The sequence below is a fragment of the Dromiciops gliroides genome, chromosome 2 (assembly GCF_019393635.1).
Source record: "Dromiciops gliroides isolate mDroGli1 chromosome 2, mDroGli1.pri, whole genome shotgun sequence".
NCBI classification, from domain to species: domain Eukaryota; kingdom Metazoa; phylum Chordata; class Mammalia; order Microbiotheria; family Microbiotheriidae; genus Dromiciops; species Dromiciops gliroides.
The window spans coordinates 308,475,509-308,496,590 of NC_057862.1; the positions used below are offsets into that span (position 1 = coordinate 308,475,509).

General features: G+C 44.8%; 1 protein-coding gene across 2 annotated transcripts in view; it reads left to right on the forward strand.

The window, feature by feature from the left end:
- Positions 1-3,669: 3,669 nt before the first annotated feature.
- The window catches only part of PSD2 (pleckstrin and Sec7 domain containing 2), a 75,943-nt gene continuing 58,530 nt past the window's right edge, over positions 3,670-21,082 (forward strand). The window contains exons 1-2 of one of the 2 annotated variants that reach the window (XM_043985934.1): positions 3,670-3,836; positions 6,963-7,074. The gene's annotated coding sequence lies outside the window, so the exon portion shown is untranslated. The remainder of the gene's footprint in view (positions 3,837-6,962; positions 7,075-21,082) is intronic. The other variant, XM_043985935.1, reaches the window with a different exon arrangement.

Sequence of the window (21,082 nt, forward strand, 5' to 3'; positions counted from 1 at the left end):
GAGGTGAAGTGATTTGTCCAGATTTGCTACTCTAGTAGGTATCTGAGTCTGGATTTGAACTCAGGTTCTTATGACTCTGAGTCCAGTGCCTTCTCCATTGCATAACTCTTATTTTTTTCCCCTTCTAGCATGCCTAGGAGTGTCATTGGGCATAAGGTTAACCATCAACTCTGGTTGTAGGTTAGATGGACATCCAGAATCCTAGAGGAGTTACCACTCCTAGTGTTACCCCCAACCCTACCCCAAACTCATATAGCTCAGTATCCTCCTGTTTCTTTCTTTCTTTGTGGGGCAATGAGAGTTAAGTGACTTGCCCAGGGTCACACTGTTAGTAAGAGTCAAGTATCTGAGGCTGGATTTGAACTCAGGTCCTCCTGAATCCAGAGCTGGGGCTTTATACACTTGTATGGAGCAAACTGCCTCAGTTTACCCAAATAACTCGAGGAGACCACCAAGTCAAGCAGAGACAGATTTATTACATTCCCATAGGAATGGGCAAGTTCAATACCTGAACCGCGCCAGCCAATACATTCCTTGACCTTATATAGGAATGTTGGTCAGAGGGGAAGTCCCCACGCACACTAGGTCGAGCTCACAATCTAACATCCAATCCTGTCTCACCCAGGGTGTGTGTTCAGCTCGTGATCAATGTATGGAGACATGCATACGTGTTCCAGGAACAAGGGGGAAAAGGGGAGGGGGAACAAGGTCAAACCAAAGGAAGAGGAAACAGGGGAGTGACAGTCAGATGTTTCAGATCTCACAGTTCCCACTGACTCCCCTCTCCCGACCCCTGTCTCTAAAGATATTCAACCTGAATAACAGGAAGAGTCACTCAGGTGCTTCAGCATTGTTAAGGATGACAGGGTTAAAATTTATCTTCGGTTATGTTGGGAAGTCAAAGAAATAGAATAAAGAATAAAAGAATAACACATTGTTGGGACCCTAAGGTCAAGGGGATTCTGCTCTGAGAAAAAGAGACATGTCATTTAACATCTGGTCTCAACTCAATTGCTGCATCCTGTGCCGAGCCCCGTCCTTTCTTCTTGAGTCCCGAGTATTGAATTGGTGGGCTAACTCCCTGACCCACTGACTGGGGTTCTGACACATGATGGATTGCAGACAAAACTAATATGTAGCTGACAAGTGGGGAGACTGAGCAGAAGTAAAAATACTGTTAATTGGCAATAAAACTTAAAGGAGACAGTGAGAATTTGACAAGCAATAAACTTCTAAATGAACTATACTGGGGCAGGGCTGGGTACCTTCCAGACCCCATCCTCAGACTTTAATCTGACTCAAATCCATAATCATATCATACACACTGCACCACCTAGCTGCCCCATCCCCCTGTTTTTTTCTTTCTTTCTTTTTTTTTTTTTTGGTGAGGCAATTGGGGTTAAGTGACTTGCCCAGGGTCACGCAGCTAGTAAGTGTCAAGTGTCTGAGGTCGGATTTGAACTCAGGTCCTCCTGAATCCAGGGCCGGTGCTCTATCCACTGTACCACCTAGCTGACCCATCCCCCTGTTTCTTGTCAAAAGTTCCTGCCCAACTCTAACCCTCTTAACCTTGTCTTAGATCTTGGCATTTTCCTTTATCTGAAAGCCTTTTCAAGGAGAATAATAAGAACAACTCCCACTTCCAAATATTGTGCTTTAATGTTTGCTGAATGATCTGCATAAGTTATCCTTACAACAAACCTCAGAGATAGGTGCTATTATCATCCCCATTTTACAAACAAGGAAAAGGAGGCCCAAAGTGGTAAAATGATTTGTCCAGGGTCACACAGCTAGTAAATGTCTCAGACAGGATTTGAATCCAGGTCTTCCTGACTGCGAGTTTATGCCACACTGCTTCCTTCCTTCACTCACCAGAGCTCATTCTGTATTCTTCATAATATAGATCACATTTTCTTCATAAAAAAAAACATCCTTAGGGAAGGATATTCTGTAGCTCTCCTTGGAGATAGTTTACAGTTTCTTATGACATTCAAGGTCAGGAAAAATAATAACAATAGTAATGATGAATAATATCTGGCATATATTAGAATGTGCTGTAGCATTTGTCCATACATTATCTCTACCGCCTTAGTGCCTAAATTTGATTCCTCATGCTCTCAACTATTCCTGGGTTGGGTCTAGGTCTATGTATGTATATATGTGTGTGTATGTGTATATGTATGTATATGTATATGCATATGTGTATATATAGATATAGATAGAATATGGATATAGAGATATAGATACAGTTCTCATCTCTTAGTGATTGAGAAAACCTGATCACCTGTCACTTTCTGCCTCCACCAAGGAGTCTTGAGGAGTTCACCAGCCCTGTATGGGGCAGTTCAAGGTCATACTCAGCTCAGGATTCTTTTGAATTACTGGACAGGTCTTTAACCCCAGCCCACCCCCTTCCTCTTTTTGTGATGACATATGGGCTAAGAAGTCCTGGAGACAGGAATTATACAAAAAATGGGAACTCTGGGTTTGAGGCTGGAGCAGGCTTCAGTGTTTGAGGGTGGTGATCTCTGTGAGGACCCAGTGGTCAGCCTATTTAGAGGGAGACTTGAACTTGGGCTTGGGTGGGCCTGTTCCTGAGAAATTATTGGGGGCTTCTGAAACAGATTTCACGGTCCAGGGATAATTTCCCCCTCCCCCACTTCTTTATTCCTTTATGTCCATATTTCTTTTAAAAATTATTTTTTGTAGCTGCGTCCCCATCTATACTCCTCTAGGTGCCTCTGCTCCTAATCTCTTTCCATCTGTATTCACCCTTGTACCTCTGGCTGTTTCTCTCTCCTTCTGATCCCCTTTCCTTCCCTGTCAACCTTCCTCTGTCTCCCCCACTCTGAGTCTTTGTCTATGCTTATGTCTATCTCTCTTGCCTCTGGAGCTGTCTGACAGTGGTCTCCTCTTCTCCGGTTCTGTCTGTCCCTCTAGCTGTCTTTAGGTCTCTCTGGGTCTATCTCTTCCTGTGTCTCTGACTTCTTCTACGCCCTCCTCTCCAGGCTCTCCCTCGGGAAGGGAGAGAAAGGAAGGTGATAGCTTGTAGGACTGCTCCAGACCCAGGTACCCACGACCGCCCCTCTCCCAGCTCCAGCAGCTGTGGCTGGTCCTGGAGGGAGCGGGGAACTGGCGCCGGGAGCCCCGAAGCCGCCTTCCCCACGTGGGGAGTTTTCTCCTGCTTCCCGCCTCCCCTCTCCCTCCTCCCTCATTCATTTTCTTAAAAAGGGCTCGGCAGCTCTCCCTCCTCCTTTCTCCCAGCCTTGCTCTGGGGCTGGGATTGGCTGGGCGGCCCCTAGCTCTGACCTGGGCACCCAGAGAAGGTGTCGATGCTCTTAGCACTTTGCACACACTTCTTGGAGCCTCCTGGCAGAGGGGCTTGGCACCCCAGCTCCCCACACTACTACTGTTGCAGGGCTCAGGCGACAGACGACAGACGGACCCGCCAACCGACCGCTGCCTTCCACCCTTCCACCGACTGCAGTCTTCCTCCCTTCCTCCTCCCTTCCTTCTCCTCCTCTCCCCTTCCCTCCCCTCCTCGACTCCTCGGTCCCCTCCCCCCACTCCCTTTCCCGACCCCCCCCCCCCACCCCTTTCTCCTCTCTCTCCTTCTGTATCCTCGATCTGGAGGCAATCTCCTGACACCTGAGGGAAGTGCCGAGGAGAGCTGAGCTGCCGAGACGAAAGAAGCGGGGGGAAGTGGAGGGACTGGTGGCCGGAGCGGAGGGGCCGAGCCCCCAGGCACGGGCGGGGTTGCTGCTTCTTCCGCATGGCTCCTCCATGAGGAAGCCATCTGAGCTCGGGCAGCATTGGAAGGAGAGTCTGGGACTCTGGTGAGTGTGAGAGGCAGTGCTGGGCTCTCCCCCTGCCCAGGGGACTTGGTGGGTGGCTCCAGCACTCTAGTGCTTTGGTGGACGGAGGGGGCCGAGTTGGTGGGAGTCTGGTGTGTCCCCTCCTGCCTGGGTCCGGACAGCTGAGGTAGTCTGTGTGCCCCGAGAACTGAGGTCCCCGCCCCCCTTGGCCTGGGGAGGGGGCGCGCAGAACCAGGGCTGGGCTAAGAAGAGATCCTTCTTGAAACCCACGACCCACCGGAGATGGATGGACGGAGGAAGCACCTATGAGCCAAACCATCCAGCCTGGGGTGGACTTAGGGGACTGGCTGTCCTCTTGGGGTTGGTCCTATTGAGATCAGGACATTTTACCCCGGACTGTCTGATAACAAAGCTACATTTAGAGATCAATCCAGCACTGGCTATAGCATCCCAATGACATGGTTGTCATGGAGATGGTACGGGGAAGCTGGAGTGATAGGAATGCATCTGGACTGGAGATGGGCTTTGCTAGGGAGTGATGCTCTGTACCCGCCCCCCATCCCCACCTACCCCACCCCCCAGGTCTTTTTGTCTGGGTGAGGTGACATATTTGTTCATCTCTCGATAAAACAATAAAACCCCACAAAGCCTGGTCTAGGGGATTTCTCATTACCTTGAGTTTAACTGAATTGTTCCTTCAGCATTGGTCTCAGCTTCTGATCAGTAGGCTTTCTCGGTTTTGTAAAAAAAACCCCAAAACCCAAAACCAAAACTGTTAAGGAGGAGGAGGCTGGAGAGGCCAGGACAGTTTGGCCTCCAGAGGTAGGGGCTCTTTGGTTGGGAAGGCTGCTGGGGTGCATGGGGGAGGGAGAGGGGTGTCTCTCTGGCCAGGATGCTTTTAACCCAGGAAGCTGCTTTTTACAATTTATTTCTGTTTTCTTTTCCTTAACTTTGATGGCCCCGGCCTGGCCACAGGCTCTCCTCAGGCTTTGACTGATCAAGGAACAACACTAGTGGGGGTGTGGTAGGTGCAGGGGAAAGACTGGAGACATATAATGGCCAAGTAAGCTGGCGGGGAAGAAGGGGCCCTCTGGTTGGTCCACAGAAGCAGACTACTGGCTTGGGGGCTTAGGGCTCCATGTGTAGCTATGTCCTGGGAGCTGATTCTCTGGCTGAGTCCACAGCTAGAATCTCCTTGTTCTCTGTCTCCTGGGTCTGGCTAAAGAGCATCTGATCTGCTTTGCTCCTCTCCGCATTCTCACCTCCCTGCCCAGACCCAGGGACGAAGGAACTGTCAGTCAGTATTAGGACTGGGAAGAAGTGTGTGTGTGTGTGTGTGTGTGTGTGTGTTTGGGGGAGTACACTGTCTTTTTAAGGATCCTCTGTCCCCTTGGAGCAAACCCTGCCCAGCTCTCTTTGTTTTGGCTGTGGCCCTATTGTAGGGGATTGACCTGGCAGAGAAACCCATCAGTATGGAAGAATTTCCATGAGAAGATTTTTGCAGGATTGGGTCTAAAACAGGGCTGGGCCTATTTGATAAGGTTTCTGAGAAATAGGGGGGAGGAGGTCTGAGATTAGCTGGAATCTGATTGGGTATTCCTGGGTTCTTCAATTGCAGTCTGGGCGGGAGAGGAAGGCAGGGTCACTGAGGGTAGTGGTAGTAGTGAATGAGTTGGGCTATGGGCCTGAGACCTTGGGAGCCAAAAAGTATTAATGTGTAGGGGGGTCCTCTAGGCAGAGACTTATGTCCAGCAGAGTCTAACCTGTCCAGGACAAAGCTGAGGGAGATACTGTGGCCACTGCCATGAGAAGTTTAATCTCTGAGAAGGTTCCTCTCTCCTTCCTTCTTCACTACTCTCCTCGCTGCCCCTACTGCTCCCTGTCCCCCAAACAAACAAACAAAAAAAAACCTGACAGTTTCTGCTTTTTGTGATGGTTGTATTTGAGGATGTGATATCCTGAGTATTCCCAGTACTCTGGGAACCAAGTCTTCCAGATTTTTTAGAAGAATGTAAGACTTCTGCCACCTGGAGTTACTGGGGGCCTCAGCCTTCCTATCTCTAAATTAGACCCAATACCCTTGTCTCACCGTCTACCTTGAACTATGTGCACCCCTTCCCCCACAAGGCTCAATCAGGATCCAAAAGGTCCTTTGGGGTCTTCGGATGAATTCAGACTTTGATCTTAGAGTGGGCCCAGAAGCATCAAAACTCCACACCAGTGGTGGTGGAAATCTGACCACCAACCAAATTGTAGCAACAGGGTGGATTTGCTGACTGCCAGGAGGAGAGGAAGGGAGAGGCAGCCCACTGTTACTGCCAAGGGAACAGAACACAGGCCATCTTCTCCCAGAATTCTCTGGGATACAAGAAAAGAGGGAATTCTAAATTGACTCATTTAATAGAGGAAATGAATCCCTCTGAGGGAGGGGGCTTAATCTCTGGCTTGAGTCTGGTCATTCTGGGCAGATGAGGTCATTTTGACAGCAGTTTGATCTTCCAATCCTTCTTGGCCTTCTCCTTCTTCTATTCATCTCCAGATTCTTTTCCTGCTGCCCTTGATATGCTGCAGCCCCATAGGTAATATGACCTAGGGGCCCTGGTCAATTTTTGGAGAAGGTCCCTTTGTTTTTTCCTCTCCCTCTCTACTCCTCTCTCTGTGTTTCTGTGTGTATGTCTCTCTCTCTCTGTATCTCTCTCTCTCTCACTTCTGTGGACATTGTTCTTCATAGGAAAACCTCTTTAGAGATATAGGACTAAGAGCTGATCATCTAGTCCAACCCCATCATTTTACAAATGAGGAAACTGAAGATATTAAATGACAACCTAAAGAGATGAGTTTGATGTAGCATTGGGAAATGGGGTTAGACAGAAGGAGGGACTATTGCTTATGAAGAACATGAAATAAGAACAGGTAATGAGGAAAGGAAGACTGGGGCCTTTCTCTGGGAATATGGAAGAAGAGGATTGTCTTGAGAATTCTAGGGCAACTGAGGAAGGGGAGGCCAAGCAATGGGCAGCAAATTGCTGGCCGTTCAATCAGTCAATTAGTCAATCGACAAGCATTTCTATTGTGCCAGGCAATGGCTTCATCAGAGTAGGGCCCCTGTATTTGGGTTCCCAGTCTTCCTCTGTCTCCCCTTCCCAGAATATCTCCTTCGGAGTTCCTTGCCAGAATGGGGTTTTCTGAGACACTCTTCCTCCAAGTGGCAGACGACGCTCGAGACACTTCTCCAGATGGCCTTTTCCAGGAAACTGTTGTGAGTGGTGTCTTATGTTTTGGGAGTCCATATTTAGCCCAGTTTCTCGTGCGGTGCAGACATGCATTCTGTCATTCCCTCCCCAGATCCCAAGGAGTTTTTGTTTGTTGCTTTCTTGAAATCATCAGAGGATGTGGCTGCCCCCCCGGGAGATCCCTTCCCTTGTGCTGGACCCTCTGGAAAACCTGAGGTTTTTTAGGTGAAGTGTTTGCCCCTTAGAACAACCTTTTTTCCCCAGCATCGAGGAAAGGCTAACAGAGCTCCTTCCAGCCTCATCAGTGCCTCTCACCTCAGCCTGGCTCTCCCCTTTGTCCCTCTTGGCTTCCTTGCCAGGCTGGCCCTCAGCAAAATCTACAGATTTTGCTCTTGGTGGTTATCTTCAGCATCCCTTGGTTCTGGATATTTGGTACCCTCTTGCAGCTCCAAAACATGCTAGACCTTCCAGGGAGGGATATCTTCATTTTCAAAGATTCTACCTTACAACATCTCTTGCATGATCCTATTTTCTCCATTGGCCACCATCTTAGTTCTGGCCCTGGTCACCTCTCTCCTGGATCATCATAATGTAATCAATTACATCCAGCTGCTTTTCTCTCTACCCCATCCTCCACATCACTTCCTAACTGATATTCCTAAAGCAGAGGTTTGGCTATGTTACTTCCTTGTTCAAGAAACTTAAGTAGCTTCCTATTACTTCTGGGAAAAAGAATACAAATTCCTCTTTGACATTCAATACTCTTCAAAGTTTGGCTCCAGCCTATCTTTCCAAATTGATTATAAATATCTGCCCCTCATGCACTCTACATTCTAGCCGTATGGCTTCCTCAATGCTACCTGTACGTGACATTCCATTCATTTCTTGCCTTTTTGCCTTTATATTACCTATATCTGGAATGCTCTTCTTCTACCTCTTGGGATGCCTAGTTCCCTTCAAAGCTCAGCTGGTGCCCCCTCTGGTTTCTTCCTGTTATCAGGAAATTGAAATTGCCTTTTCACAATGTTGTTCTTACTTATCTATGTATACGTCCCACCCCTGGGTGGGATGTAATCTCCTTAAGGGCAGGAACACTTTTTGTTGTTGTATTTGATTTCATATCTCTGGGTCTTTGTATCACACGTAGTCTGCCGTACAGTAGGTATCTCATACATACTTGTTGAATTGAATAGAAAGATGATAACAGAATGGGGCTGGGAGGATAATGGTGGGGGATGGCACTGAAATGAAGCCCAAAGAAATAAGTTTCTATTGGTTGAATTTCAGGCACCCATTGGGTAGCTATTTGTAGTTTCAAAATTGTGTCACATGAGAAGTTGCTGACTCTGGCTGTGCAAAGGCTGACCTTGTTCCTCTGGGCTTCACTGAGCTACTCATAAGAAGGACCTTCCTGGGCGAGTAGAATCACCCAGAGCATCCATCTGAGCAGAGGCTGAAAAGACCGAAGACTACATAATCTTGGAAAAAGGGTTTCCCCTTTCTGGGCTTCAGTTTCCTCCATATCTATAATATGAGGGAATTGGGTTGGATAAACTCCAAGGTCCTTTGCCAGCTCTAACATTCTATGTTCTAAGATGCAGACCCAAAGGGGAGGTGGCAAGAGCTTTTAGATCCATACGTAGGTAGAAGCGGTCGAAGAATGGGACTACAACCTGGTTCCCCAAACCAGGAGAGCAGGAAAAGGGACTGCCTTGAAGCTTGGGGGCAGAAACTCTAGGATAAGGAAAGGAAACCCTTCACCCAGCAGGAAGCAAATTTTTGGACCCCAGTACCCCAAGTGGTGATAATTAAAATAGGTCCAGGGATTCAGATATTCCACTATGAATCAATGGATTCATTCATTATTCATAGACTTTGTCCCCAGGTCCTTTAGGCACATGTCAGTGAAGGTGGTTACATCCCTTCATGAGCCATTTTTTGGAATGCCCAATAGAGACTATATTAGCCTACAGAGAGCTGACTGTGTGTGTGATAGTCTTTTGAAATTAAAAAAAAAATTTTTTTTTTAGGCAATTGGGGTTAAGTGATTTGCCCAGGGTCACACAGCTGGTAAGTATCTGAGGCTGAATTTGAACTCAGATCCTCTTGACTCCAGGACCCAGTGGTCTATCCACTATGCCACCTAGCTGCCCCATGATGGTCCTTTTGATAAATGCAAATTGCTTTTTGACATCACACTAAACTAAACTTGGACTACAGTGAGCTTTCTCATCCAGCATGCAGTCAGCTATAACTCTGCTAGGATTATAGACTTTTAGAGCCAGAAAGGACTATAGAGGTCACCCTGTTCTCTTCTGGAGCCCTCAGCAGCATTTCTGACAGGTTCATCTGGCTTCGGTTTGAACACTTTCAGTAACAGAGATCACAACTCAGGCAACAACAGCCCATTCACCTTCTTGACAGCTTGGAGTTTGCCTCCCTGTAATTTCCAACCTTTGGGCCTAGTTTTCACCCTTTTGATTAACAAAGAATAAGTCTAATTCTCCTTCCATAAGACAGCCCTTCAGGGATTTGAAAATGGTTCATAGTCCCCTCCAGATCTTCTTTTCTCTAGGCTAATTATTCCCTGTTTCATACGACATGGTTTCTATACATATCTGCATCCTAGTCATCTCAGCATTTCCTAGTTTGTCTATATGGTACTCATTGAGAGGAACATATTCCAGATGTGATCTGGCTATTACAGTGGGAATCTCCCTTGCTCTAGACGCTATATTTTTATTAGTGTGTTCTAAAATTGGGGAGCTAGGCATGGCAGTGGATAAGCATTGAGTCTGGAGTCAGGAAGACCAGTGTGCAAATCTGGTGTCAGATACTTGCTAGTTGTGTGACCCTGGGCAAGTCATTTAACCTGTTTGCCTCAGTTTCCTCATCTGTAAAATAAGCTGGAGAAGGAAATGGGAAACCATTCCAGTATCTTTGCCAAGAAAACCCCAAATGGGATTATGAAGAGTTCATCATGATTGAGAATGACTGAACAACAACACAATCTTAAAATCATATTAGGATTTTTTGTTTGTTTTTTAACAGCCACATAACATTGTGTGTTCATTTTTTTAACCGGAGGAAAAATTAGATGACAGCAATAGGTTTTATACACACATACACACACACATTGCTTAAGCTGTCTTTCCTATAGCATCATGCATTTTCTTTTTGTTTGTTTTCCTTTTCCTTTTCCTTTTTTTTTTTTTTTTTTGGTGGGGCAATGAGGGATAAGTGACTTGCCCAGGGTCACACAGCTAGTAAGTGTCAAGTATCTGATCCGGATTTGAACTCAAGTCCTCCTGAATCCAGGGCCACTGCTCTATCCACTGTGCCACCTAGCTGTCCCCATCATGCATTTTCTTTTAACCTAAATGGGCAGTTTCACATTCACCCTTTAAAAAATTTTACTATCCTAGCTTCAGTCCATTACTCTCCCTTATATCCATCTGAAACTTGATTCTGTCATTCAATGTATTACTTATCTCTCCCAACTTTGTGCAATCTATGAATCTGATAAGCATGCCATTCAAGCCAATCAATCAATTAACATTTATTAAGTGCCCACTACATGCAGGACACAGTGCTATGCACTGGAGTCATTGATAAAAATGTTGACTAGGTCAGGTCTGAAGACAGATCCCTGTGGCTGTAAATGAAGAACTCCCTCCAGGTCGATGTCCATCTATTAATCAATACTTTCTGAGATGATGGTTGGAGAAGTTAGTGACAAGTCCACGCAGCTGTGCTATCAGGCCAGTGTGAGGAATTTTGAACCATGCCTTGTTGACATCTAGATGTTCTCTATCTTTGGTACGACTCTGATCTAGCCAGTCAAAAAGGAAATGAGGTTAGTTTGAGATGACAAATATAAAATCCTCTGTTTGGTGTTGAAAGCCCTTCATTAGCTGGTCTTTCCCTCCCTTTCCCGTCCTTACTGTCCTCCACATACTGTGCAATACAAGCTACTCTGCTCTTCCTGCTGGGAGGCTGTTTATTTTGGCCATAGTGCGCCTTTGCCCTGGCTGTCCCCCATGCTTGGAGTGCTCTCCCATTTTACCACCTCCCAGCTTCCCTGGCTTTTTCAAGAGGCAGCTCAAATCCCTCCTCCTGCAAGAGGATTTTGTTTATCTCTGCATTCCTTCCTTCCCTCCTTCCCCCTCCCAATGCCTGCACTCTGAAATGATCTCCCATTGACTGAGAATAGATTTTGTATGGACATAGTGACTTGTGTTGCTGCCTCCTTGAGGTCAGGAGCAATGTCTTTGAATATCACTTAGTACTACTGTGTTGTAGTAAACACTTAGTAAATGCTTGCTGACTGTTCTTTGTGAGCCGATGCTGACTCCTAATGATTGCCTCCTTTATTTTCCAATGCTTACAAGCCAACTGAATTTATTTTAAATCTACAAATATCAAGCGTAAGCAAGAGATTGTATTGAATTGGGAATATGAAAACAAAACAACAAAACAACAAAAAAACCCAAACAAATTGGTCTTTGCCCTTAAGGAACTTCGGTTCAACTGGATGAATTCCGACCTTCCTCCCAGTGAGTATTCACAGGGATGACCCTGAAGCATTAGGAGAGTCTGTATCACCAAAGAAATCACCAAAGAAAGATTAATTTATGTTAAATTTACGTTACACTTTAAAGATCTGTGATTTTTCTTTTTGTCCAAGGATATTTCATCCACCAATGGAAATTAGCCCATCAGACTCCGATAGAGTAGATTGTCTTTGAGAGTCTTTGAAACTGAAAATGACATCACCCTGTGGCAAACCCCTAAAAAGCTTCTTTGAATTTGTCCTTGAACAACAGACATGCCCAGTCTAGTACAGTCCATGCTTGAAGCCTTTTCAGTTTGGTAAGGCCTGCCATCAGTTGCGGTTGGCTGATATGGATTTATTTGGCATTTATTTATACCCTTCAGGGCCTTACTCTGACCTTTACAGATTTCGTCCACATTTTTCCCCTTCGGATGCTCTGTTGTCCAGATAAACTGGCTTCTTGCTTTTCTTCATGGGTATTTCATCTTAGATGGCATCTTCATCTTAAATACTCTGGCCTTGCAATGAAGAGATGGGACTCATTGGAAGAGACCCTGATGTTGGGAAAGATTGAAGGCAAAAAGAGAAGGGGATAGCAGAGGATAAGATGGATAGATAGTGTCGTGGAAGTAATGAACATGAGCTTGGACACACTTTGGGATAAAATGGAGGATAGAAGGGCCTGCTGTGTTATGGTCCGTGGGGTCACAAAGAGGTGGATGTGACTGAATGAATGAACAACAATATATTTTAACTCCCATCTTCAGGTCTTTCCCTGGTCTGTTCCCTTTGTCTGGAATGTACTTTCTCCTCTTTTTTATCTTGTCTTTGCTCAGTACCAAGAATTCCTCCTGCCTCTTGCCCTCCTAATGCCAACCCCTATCCCCACGAAAGAAATAGTCTCCCTTGCTCTGGATTTCTTTCTGTATCTCTCCATGGGCCCTTACATAGCAACCAGTAGTAATGGCACTTCTAGGGGTAGCTAGATGGCACAGTGGATAAAGCAACTGCCCTGGATTCAGGAGGACCTGAGTTCAATTCGGCCTCAGACACTTGACACTTACTAGCTGTGTGACCCTGGGCAAGTCACTTAACTCTCATTGCCCCCCCCCCCCAAATTACCCTGAAAAAGAAAAAAAAAAGTAATGGCTCTTCTTCAATTGTTAGAGTCTCTCATTTCTTTCAAAGCTCCACTCAAATGCTATCTTCTATAAAATATATTCTATTGTTCTAGTGTCTCAAAAATTACCTTGTATAGGGGGCAGCTAGGTGGCGCAGTGGATAAAGCACTGGCCCTGGATTCAGGAGGACCTGAGTTCAAATCTGACCTCAGACGCTTGACATTTACTAGCTATGTGACCCTGGGCAAGTCACTTAACTCTCATTGCCCCCCCCCCCAAATTACCTTGTATTACTTTGGATATGCTTATTTGTGTATATGTTATCTCCCTCAGTAGAATATAAGCTCCTTGAGAGTAGGGACTTTTGAATTTTTATCTTATCCTCCACACCTAACACGTTGCCTGGCTAATGGTAGGCTACTTAATAAATACTTGTTGATTGATAGATAGCCTTGAAAATCTAGAGTCATTTCCATGCTATGTTGAGGCATCAGAGTAGAATTTAGTGGTGTTTTATGTTGTGTATTCTATTTTATTCTGTTCTAATTCCCTGAAAACTTATAATCCATATGTGTTATATATTGGACTTGTGTAGTAACCAGAATAGTGGGGCTCAGTTCCTGACTCTGCAAGATAAGGAGGTTTACTGTGTATGCAAATCAGTTGCTAAAATAGGCATATGGTACATTGGATAGCTTAATAAAAACGATTTGGGGATTATCTGGCAGTTTGGATTAACTTGGATAACTGAGAGACAACTGCATTTGGAGTTAAGAAATCTTGAAGTCAGCAAATTTATGCAAAGGCTAAGCAACTGAGAGGGCCCTGAATTATCTGGGGGGGAAAAGTTGCCTCTGTGTCAATGACAAGCGGGATGGAGGAGATGGCAAGAAATGATAACCTTTGAGGGAGTCCCTTGGGAGTTTTAGTTAGCAAGTTGTCTGAGAAAGGAGAATTATGCTGATTAGTTGAAAATATTCCCAAGGCCCTCTGAATGTGGCCTTTGGGGAAAAACAACCAAGTGGGAAATGAAGCTGGGGGTATTTCCTTAGAATCCTCTCACCCCCTTAATCCTATAGTACTGGGCACCAAAGGGCAGTGACTAAAAACTGAGAGATGGAAGTTAATTTGGTCCAAAGCTCTAACCGGTGGAGGTAGGGGAAGCAATGAGTTCATCAAGCATCAGTGTTAGACCCATTAAAGCACATTCCATTAATAACCCATAATTTGCACTGACTAACAGGATCTTGTTCCATGATTAACCATCCCCAAATTATACTGTTAAGGCCTCTTATCAGAGGAGCCAGTGCCCACCCTAAGCATCTACCTTCCAACCCAGATGGAATAATGAGCCTGTTCTGAGGAGAAGGCTGGAGGCCAGAATGGCAGGGTCCTGGTCTGGCTCTTTCTTCCTTTATGAAAGACCACAGGAGGCTTCCATTCCTGTGTAGCTTCCCCATCTCCTAGGAACATGAAAGAAATCTGCCCGCCTGATAGCAGCTCCCTACTATCATCCCTGCCAACCCTGCTCCCCTGCTTACCTTCTCTCCCTACTGCACCTTCTTTCCAGCATCACAGACTAAGTCCCAAGTTAATGAGGTAGTTCTCATCTTCCTGTTTGTCCTCTTCCCCTTCCTCCTTTCCTTCCTCCTCCCTCTCTTCCCCTTCCTTTCCTTCTTCTTTATCCATCTCCTCCTCCCTCTTTGTCCTCCCCCTCTTCTTCCTCCTCTTCATTCTCCTCTTCCTCCTCCTCCTCTCCTAACTAGATTCTAGATTCCTCTCTGCAAGGGAACTCAGAGACCATCTAGTCTGGCCCCCTCAGATGAAGATGCTGAGACCTGGGAAGGTGAATCGATGAGCCCAAAGTCATGCTATCAATCAATTAATCAATAAGCATTTATTAAACACTTCCTATGTGCCAGGCATTATGATAAGCTCTGAGTAGTAAGCTTCTGAGTCAGATTTATACCCAGGTCATCTGATTCTGGACTAATGTTATTTTCACTGTACCAGAATGTTGCCCAAAGCTTACGGCTTTAATAGGAGAAAGGAAATTCTTGTTCCTTAGGAATGGGAGAAAGATACAAGAATGTGAGGGGAGGGGGTCTGTGAGTGGTAAAGCTGAGAGGTCGCCTCCGGCTTCCTTTGAAGACAGTCACCAAACACTAAGAAGGTACTGTTTGCAAGGCACCATGGAGAAAATACAAAGAGAATTACAAGGGAAGGGGAGGCTATTTTTTTTGTAGGGCTTGAGGGGAAGGGGTTGGCATCAGGGGTGGGAGAGGCAGGAGGGGCTTTTAGTCCTGAGCAAAGGCAGGCAGGAGGATAAGGGTAAGTGGGGATGGCACAGCTCCCAGCTCCGGAGCCTGTTGTGGCTTTCCTCCCTCACCCTTCATTTACCAGCATTGGGCAGAGAAATGGCACAGGGGCAGGCCAGCTGTGACTGCTCCCTGAGGCTCTTGGCTTGTCCTGGATGGGAGAGGGGAAGGAAGAAAGAGTGAGGAGTCTAAGGAGAGGGAGTATTATACACTGATTCACAAACTGAACCTCCCTCTTGGGCCCTGGCCAGAGGTTACTGATGCCAAGGCCAAAAACACCCTGGGGCACTGAGAAGCCACTCTCTGGGGATTTCTTCCTCCCGCCCCACCCCCATTACATTTTCTACACTTTAAAAATGTACTTTACAATGAACTTTTACATACATGATTTCATTAGATCCTTAGGACACCCCTGGAAATATTCTTCACATCTTTCAAATAAAGCCCTAGAGTAGTAAGTGACTTGCCTAAGGTAATATTGTTCTGGCTAGTTTTTAGCACACCATCTGTCTCTAGGTTTCCCTTTGTGTCTGTTTCCTGATGGGCAGGAAGGAGTGAGGTGGGGAGGGCTCTAGGGAGCCATTCCTGGTTTTGTTGGCTCTTGGTAGAGAGGTGTCTCTTTAGTCCCTTGTCTCTTCTCTCCCCACCACCCTGCTCCCTGTCATCCAGAGTTGAACTCCATGCTACATTTTGTCCTCTGCTTCCCAAAGGCTACTGGGGTAGACTCTAAACTCTTATCCTAATCCATCTGCCCTTGGACCCATCTACTTTTCCCTTCTATCCCTGACCCACTAGGTTGCCTTTCTATTGTGACCTGGAGACTGGGGACATGGCCTCTGCTGCCTATGCCTTGGCAGAAACTCAGCTTCCTGGTGCCAGCTGCCTTGGCCTCCCCCTCTGAGGGCAGAGAGGAAGTGACTGGGGGAGCCAGGGTTGGAAACTAGCCTTAGACAGCTGCAGTACTCTCTGGGATCTTGGGAGAGGGGGCAGAGCAGCACTAGAGACACAGCTGCAGACATTGCTCAAACTTTGCAACTTCTTCTGGGTCTTCTATTCTTCAAGCTAAGAAAATAGGGAGGACACCAGATAGGAAATCAAGAGACCCAAACCCAGTGTCTGCCTTGCCACAAGTCTCTTGTTCTCTTTGTACCTCAGTTATCTCATCTGTAAAGTGAGAGTTGGGTTTAATGCTTTCTAAAGTCCCTTCTAGCTCTCACATTCATTTTAATTTATGACTATGTACTAGACACTATGCTGGGTTCTGGGTTACAAAGATAAAGATGAAACAATCTCTACCTTCAGGGAACTTACATATATGTTAAATACACTATTGGGGGCGGGGTTTGAGGGAAAGACTCTAATAAATGGGGGGCATCAGAGAAGGCTTCATGTAAGAGGTGCTTCTTTATCTGAGCCTCAAAGGGAGACCAGAATTCCTAGAGTCAGAGATGAGAAGGAAAGAGAACATTCTGAGTGGGGTGGGGTAGCAGTGTGGGGGGGGCGGGAAGCCAGAACAAAAATACAAAAGGGAGCCTTGGAATATCATATACAGAGAACAATGAACAGGCTAGGAAGTCATTCTATGATTTCTTCAACTCTGGGAGCTGTGTCCCTCCTTGTTAATTCTTATTGCATCCTTGTGAAATCAGGAGATTCATATATTAAAACTTCTATTTTCAGGGTAGCTAGGTGGCGCAGTGGATAGAGCACTAGCCCTGGATTCAGGAGGACCTGAGTTCAAAATTGACCTCAGAAACTTGACACTTACTAGCTGTGTGGCCCTGGGCAAGTCACTTAACCCTCATTGCCCTGGAAAAAAAGATTATTCCTTTATGTGTAAAGTGAGGAGGTTGTGCTCAGTGGGCCACAGCTTCCAGCTTCTCCCATCATCCCTATGGCCCCTTTGAGGTTTCATAAATAAGGGGCACAGACTGTGATTTAGAGAAGCATGTTTCTGTGTTGAATAGAAACTATTCCTTTTAGGGATCCTGAGAAATGTATAATAGGATTGTGGGAACTACCATAAAGCAGGACTGTTTCCTCTCCTCCAGTCCCTGCTCCAGTGCTATGTCCAGGTGACTACCTAACTCAATTCTCATACTATGAAATTTGAGGAAAAAGGGTAGAAGGCATAACATTTGCTTTCTAGCATTGACTCACTTGCTCCCTGGCCTTTTCTTTTCCTCCCTTGAAGGAAACAGGTGAATCTTGGAAAACCCATTTAAAACTAAGCCTCCTGAATGCAATATCCCTCAGAAGAGTTCTTCCTGCCAAGGTGGGACTACAGGTCGCAAGGGGAGTAGGGTCTCATCCAGTTGTAGGAATCAGCCTTCCCTTGCTACATTTCCCTTCTACAGGCTTCCGAAACTACCTCTGGTCATGATTGCCCAGATCATCTCCTCCATGCCCTGTCTTTTGCGGATTCATCATCTAGGAAGTGGGACATGTTCCTCCCTCCCCCACCCCCAACCCTTTTTTCTGCAGTAGGGGAGGAGGAGTCAATAGAGACAGTGTCAAGGGTGGGAAGAGATATTTTCCAGTTGATTCAGGCAGTGCCCCTGAAAAGTTTCCCCAGGTAGACTTGGAGACTATTTTTAAATGCAGTGTCTCAGCTGGGAGAGGTTTGCAAATTTGTACCTCAAGGATACTTAAACTTAAATCTGTTCCCAAAATAACTGACTCCTCCCACTGCCCTGGCCCAGCACAGCACTGAACTAGGAGCTGTTACTACCAAAAGCAAAGCCCCTCTCTTGAGTCTCCCTACTTTATCTACTGGAGTTGGGCTAGAGTTGGGACAGAGGGGAGGGGGAAGGAAGTGAAGAGAAATCAAGTGCCCCACTTCCCAGACAAACACATAGGACTCACCTATGTAAGTCATTCTCAATTGTCTAAAAACCAATGAGTATGTATGTGTGTTCCTGGGTAGAGAGTGTTTTGAATCTCTGTTCAGGTGGACTCAAATAGCTGCAGTCTGGGATACATTGTCTCTAAATCCAGGGATCAAACTGCATTTAAAATTCATAGATAAAATTTAAACTTACTGCCCTAATTGTGCCCACACTACAGACTGGTTAGACCCATGTATGGGCAAACCATTGGGCTCATTCAGAAACCATATGATGTTGAAGAAGTCACTTCCTTTCTCTGAACCTTAGTCTCCTCTTTAAAATGAGTGTTGGGGGCAGCTAGGTGGCACAGTGGATAAAGCACCAGCCCTGGATTCAGGAAGACCTGAGTTCAAATCTGACCTCAGACACTTGACACTTATTAGCTGTGTGACCCTGGGAAAGTCACTTAACCCCAATTGCCTCACCAAAAAATAACTAAAATAAAATGAGTGTTGGTATGGATGACCCTAAGATCTTTTCCCACTATGACATTCTGTGGTTCTTGGATCAAAAGTCCCTTCCGATAGGTTGGTAGATGTCAGGAGGGTCTCTATATACTTGTGGGGGAATACACACACACACACACACACAAATGTATGTGTATATTATATATTATATATAATATATATACATATATGTATGTATATGTGTTTATTCTATATTAGATAGATAGATAGATTCTTTTTTTTGAGATGGAGAAGTTTGAATGGGGAACAGGAGTGGCTGATGTTCTTTACTTCTATCATTATTTCCATTTGAAAGGCCCTTTGGAACCTGGAAGAACTTATATGAACTGATGATGAGTGAGATGAGCAGAACCAGGAGATCGTTGTACACAGTATCATCAACATTATGTGTTGATCAACTGTGATAGACTTGATTCTTCTCAGCAATACAATGGTACAAGATAGTTCCAGGGGACTCATGATGGAGAAGGCTCTCCAAATCCAGAAAAAAAGAAAGAACTGTGGAATTTAGATGCAGAATGAACCATACTATTTCTTTTGGTTTTGGTGCTGTTTTTCTTTTTTGAGGTTTTTCCTTTTTGCTCTGATTCTTCTCTTATAACATGACTAATGCAGAAATATGTTTAATGTTATATATATAACCTATACAAGATTACTTGCTGTCTTGGGGAGGCAGGGAGGAAGAGGAGGGAGGGAAAAAATTTGAAACTAGAAATCTTATAAAAACAAATGTTGAAAACTATCTCTACATGTAACTGGAAAATAATAAAATACTTTCATAATTCAAAAAAAGTTAAAAAAATAAACAAAATGTCACTAACAATGGAAAAAAAAGAAAAGCCCTTTGGGGGGCTGAACCATAGGGGGCTAAGATTGTGTTAGAGCAGCCATTTTGCTGCCTGTAACACTCCCCCAAACAAGATTCATATGTAAGAATTATTTAACAAATTACATTAAAATACAATAGAACATAGATAATGTTACTATGTGGTTTTCTGTTTAGAATTTTATTTTCTAAATTACATGTAAAAACAAATTTTGACAACAATTTTTAAAAAACTTTATGTTCCAACTTCTCTTCCACCTTCCCTTCCCACCCCCCACCCCCAAGAGCTCAAGCAATTCAATATAAGTTATACATGAGTAGTCATGGAAAACATCACTATGTGGCTTTCTAAGTCAATATGCAGCCTTCAGGGATCCTTATGTATGGTTTAGTGGTTCCTATTTCTATTTGAGCTTGACACCACTGTTCTATAGTTCAGAATCTTTCATATGGATGCTAGGGCAGGCACAACTCCCTAGAGTAAAGATAGGGTCTGTCTCTGCTGGGTCTGTTCAGGACCACGGACAGCTCTCTGCACAGCTGGGCTTCCCCAGAGGGGCTAGGGCAGCCAATTCTTCATCTGCTTTTTTGCAGGCATGTAATCCTCCTTGCAGTTTGTACTATAACCACTACTCTTCTTTGTGATTGTTCATTTCCTCCATAAAATAAGGATTCAGTTGACGTAATTGCTATCTCCATAAACTCTTACTCTAGAATACAGCCATCAGCCAACTGGAAGTGGGGAGGAAAGGAAGTTCGAGGTTACCAAATAATTACTTCTTTGACTCTTGGGGAAAATGAGTTGTAGAGATGGTAAGATGAGAGAGAGTCCATCTTTACTTAGTCTGGTATTTGGCAGAAGTCTAAGAAGCAATGTACATCCCTAGTGTGGAGTTGAGTGGGAAAGGAATGGGGAAATGGGGCAGATTTAAATCCTAGATCCTAGGATTTAAAGATAGAAAGGATCTTTAAGATACTTGACCCTTCACTCTTCTCCATCCTTTCCCACGTCTAATCAGTTGCCAAGTCTTGTCACTTCTACATCCACAACATCTTTCATATCCCCTTCTCTCTACTCACACAGCCACTACTCTGTTCCAGGTCCCTATCATCTCTTATTTGTATTAGTGCTGCATATGGACTTATATTTGTACTTTGAGTCTCTCCTTTGTCCAGTCCATCTTGGACACAACTGCCAAAATAATCACCCTAACTCACAGGTTTGATTACCTTTGTTCCTGATCTCTTGTTCAAGGACCCTTAGTTGCTCCTTATTACCTCTACAATTAAATACAAAATTCTCATTTTAGCATTTAAAGCCCTTCAAAATTTGGTGCCAGCCAAATACTTTCCCAGACTTATTTCATATTACTGACCTTCATACACTCTCTGTTCCAGTCAAACTGTCCTATTTACTGTTTCCCACCTTGGTGCCTCAGAATAGGCTGTTGTCCTTATGCCTAGGATGCATTTGTTCCTCACTGTCTCTTAAAATCCTTAAGTTTTTTCAAGGTCAAAATCAGATACTATTTTCTAGGGAGAGCCTTTTATGATTCCTAAAGTTGTTAGTGCCAATTATGTGGTACAACTGCTGGGCCTGGAGCCAAGAAGTCCTGAGTTCAAAATCTGGCTTCAGACACTTGCTGTGTCAATTTCTTTTGCACCACTTCTTTCAACTGTAAAATGTGAATAATAACAGCACCAAACTCACAGGTTATTGTGAAGATCAAATGAGTTAATATTTGTAAAGTGCTTAGTACAATGCCTGGTGCATAGTAGCTACTTAATAAATGCTTTCTTTTTCCTAAAATTATGTTTTATTCCTTGAGTACAGATTGTTTTTTTAATTTTGTTTTAAT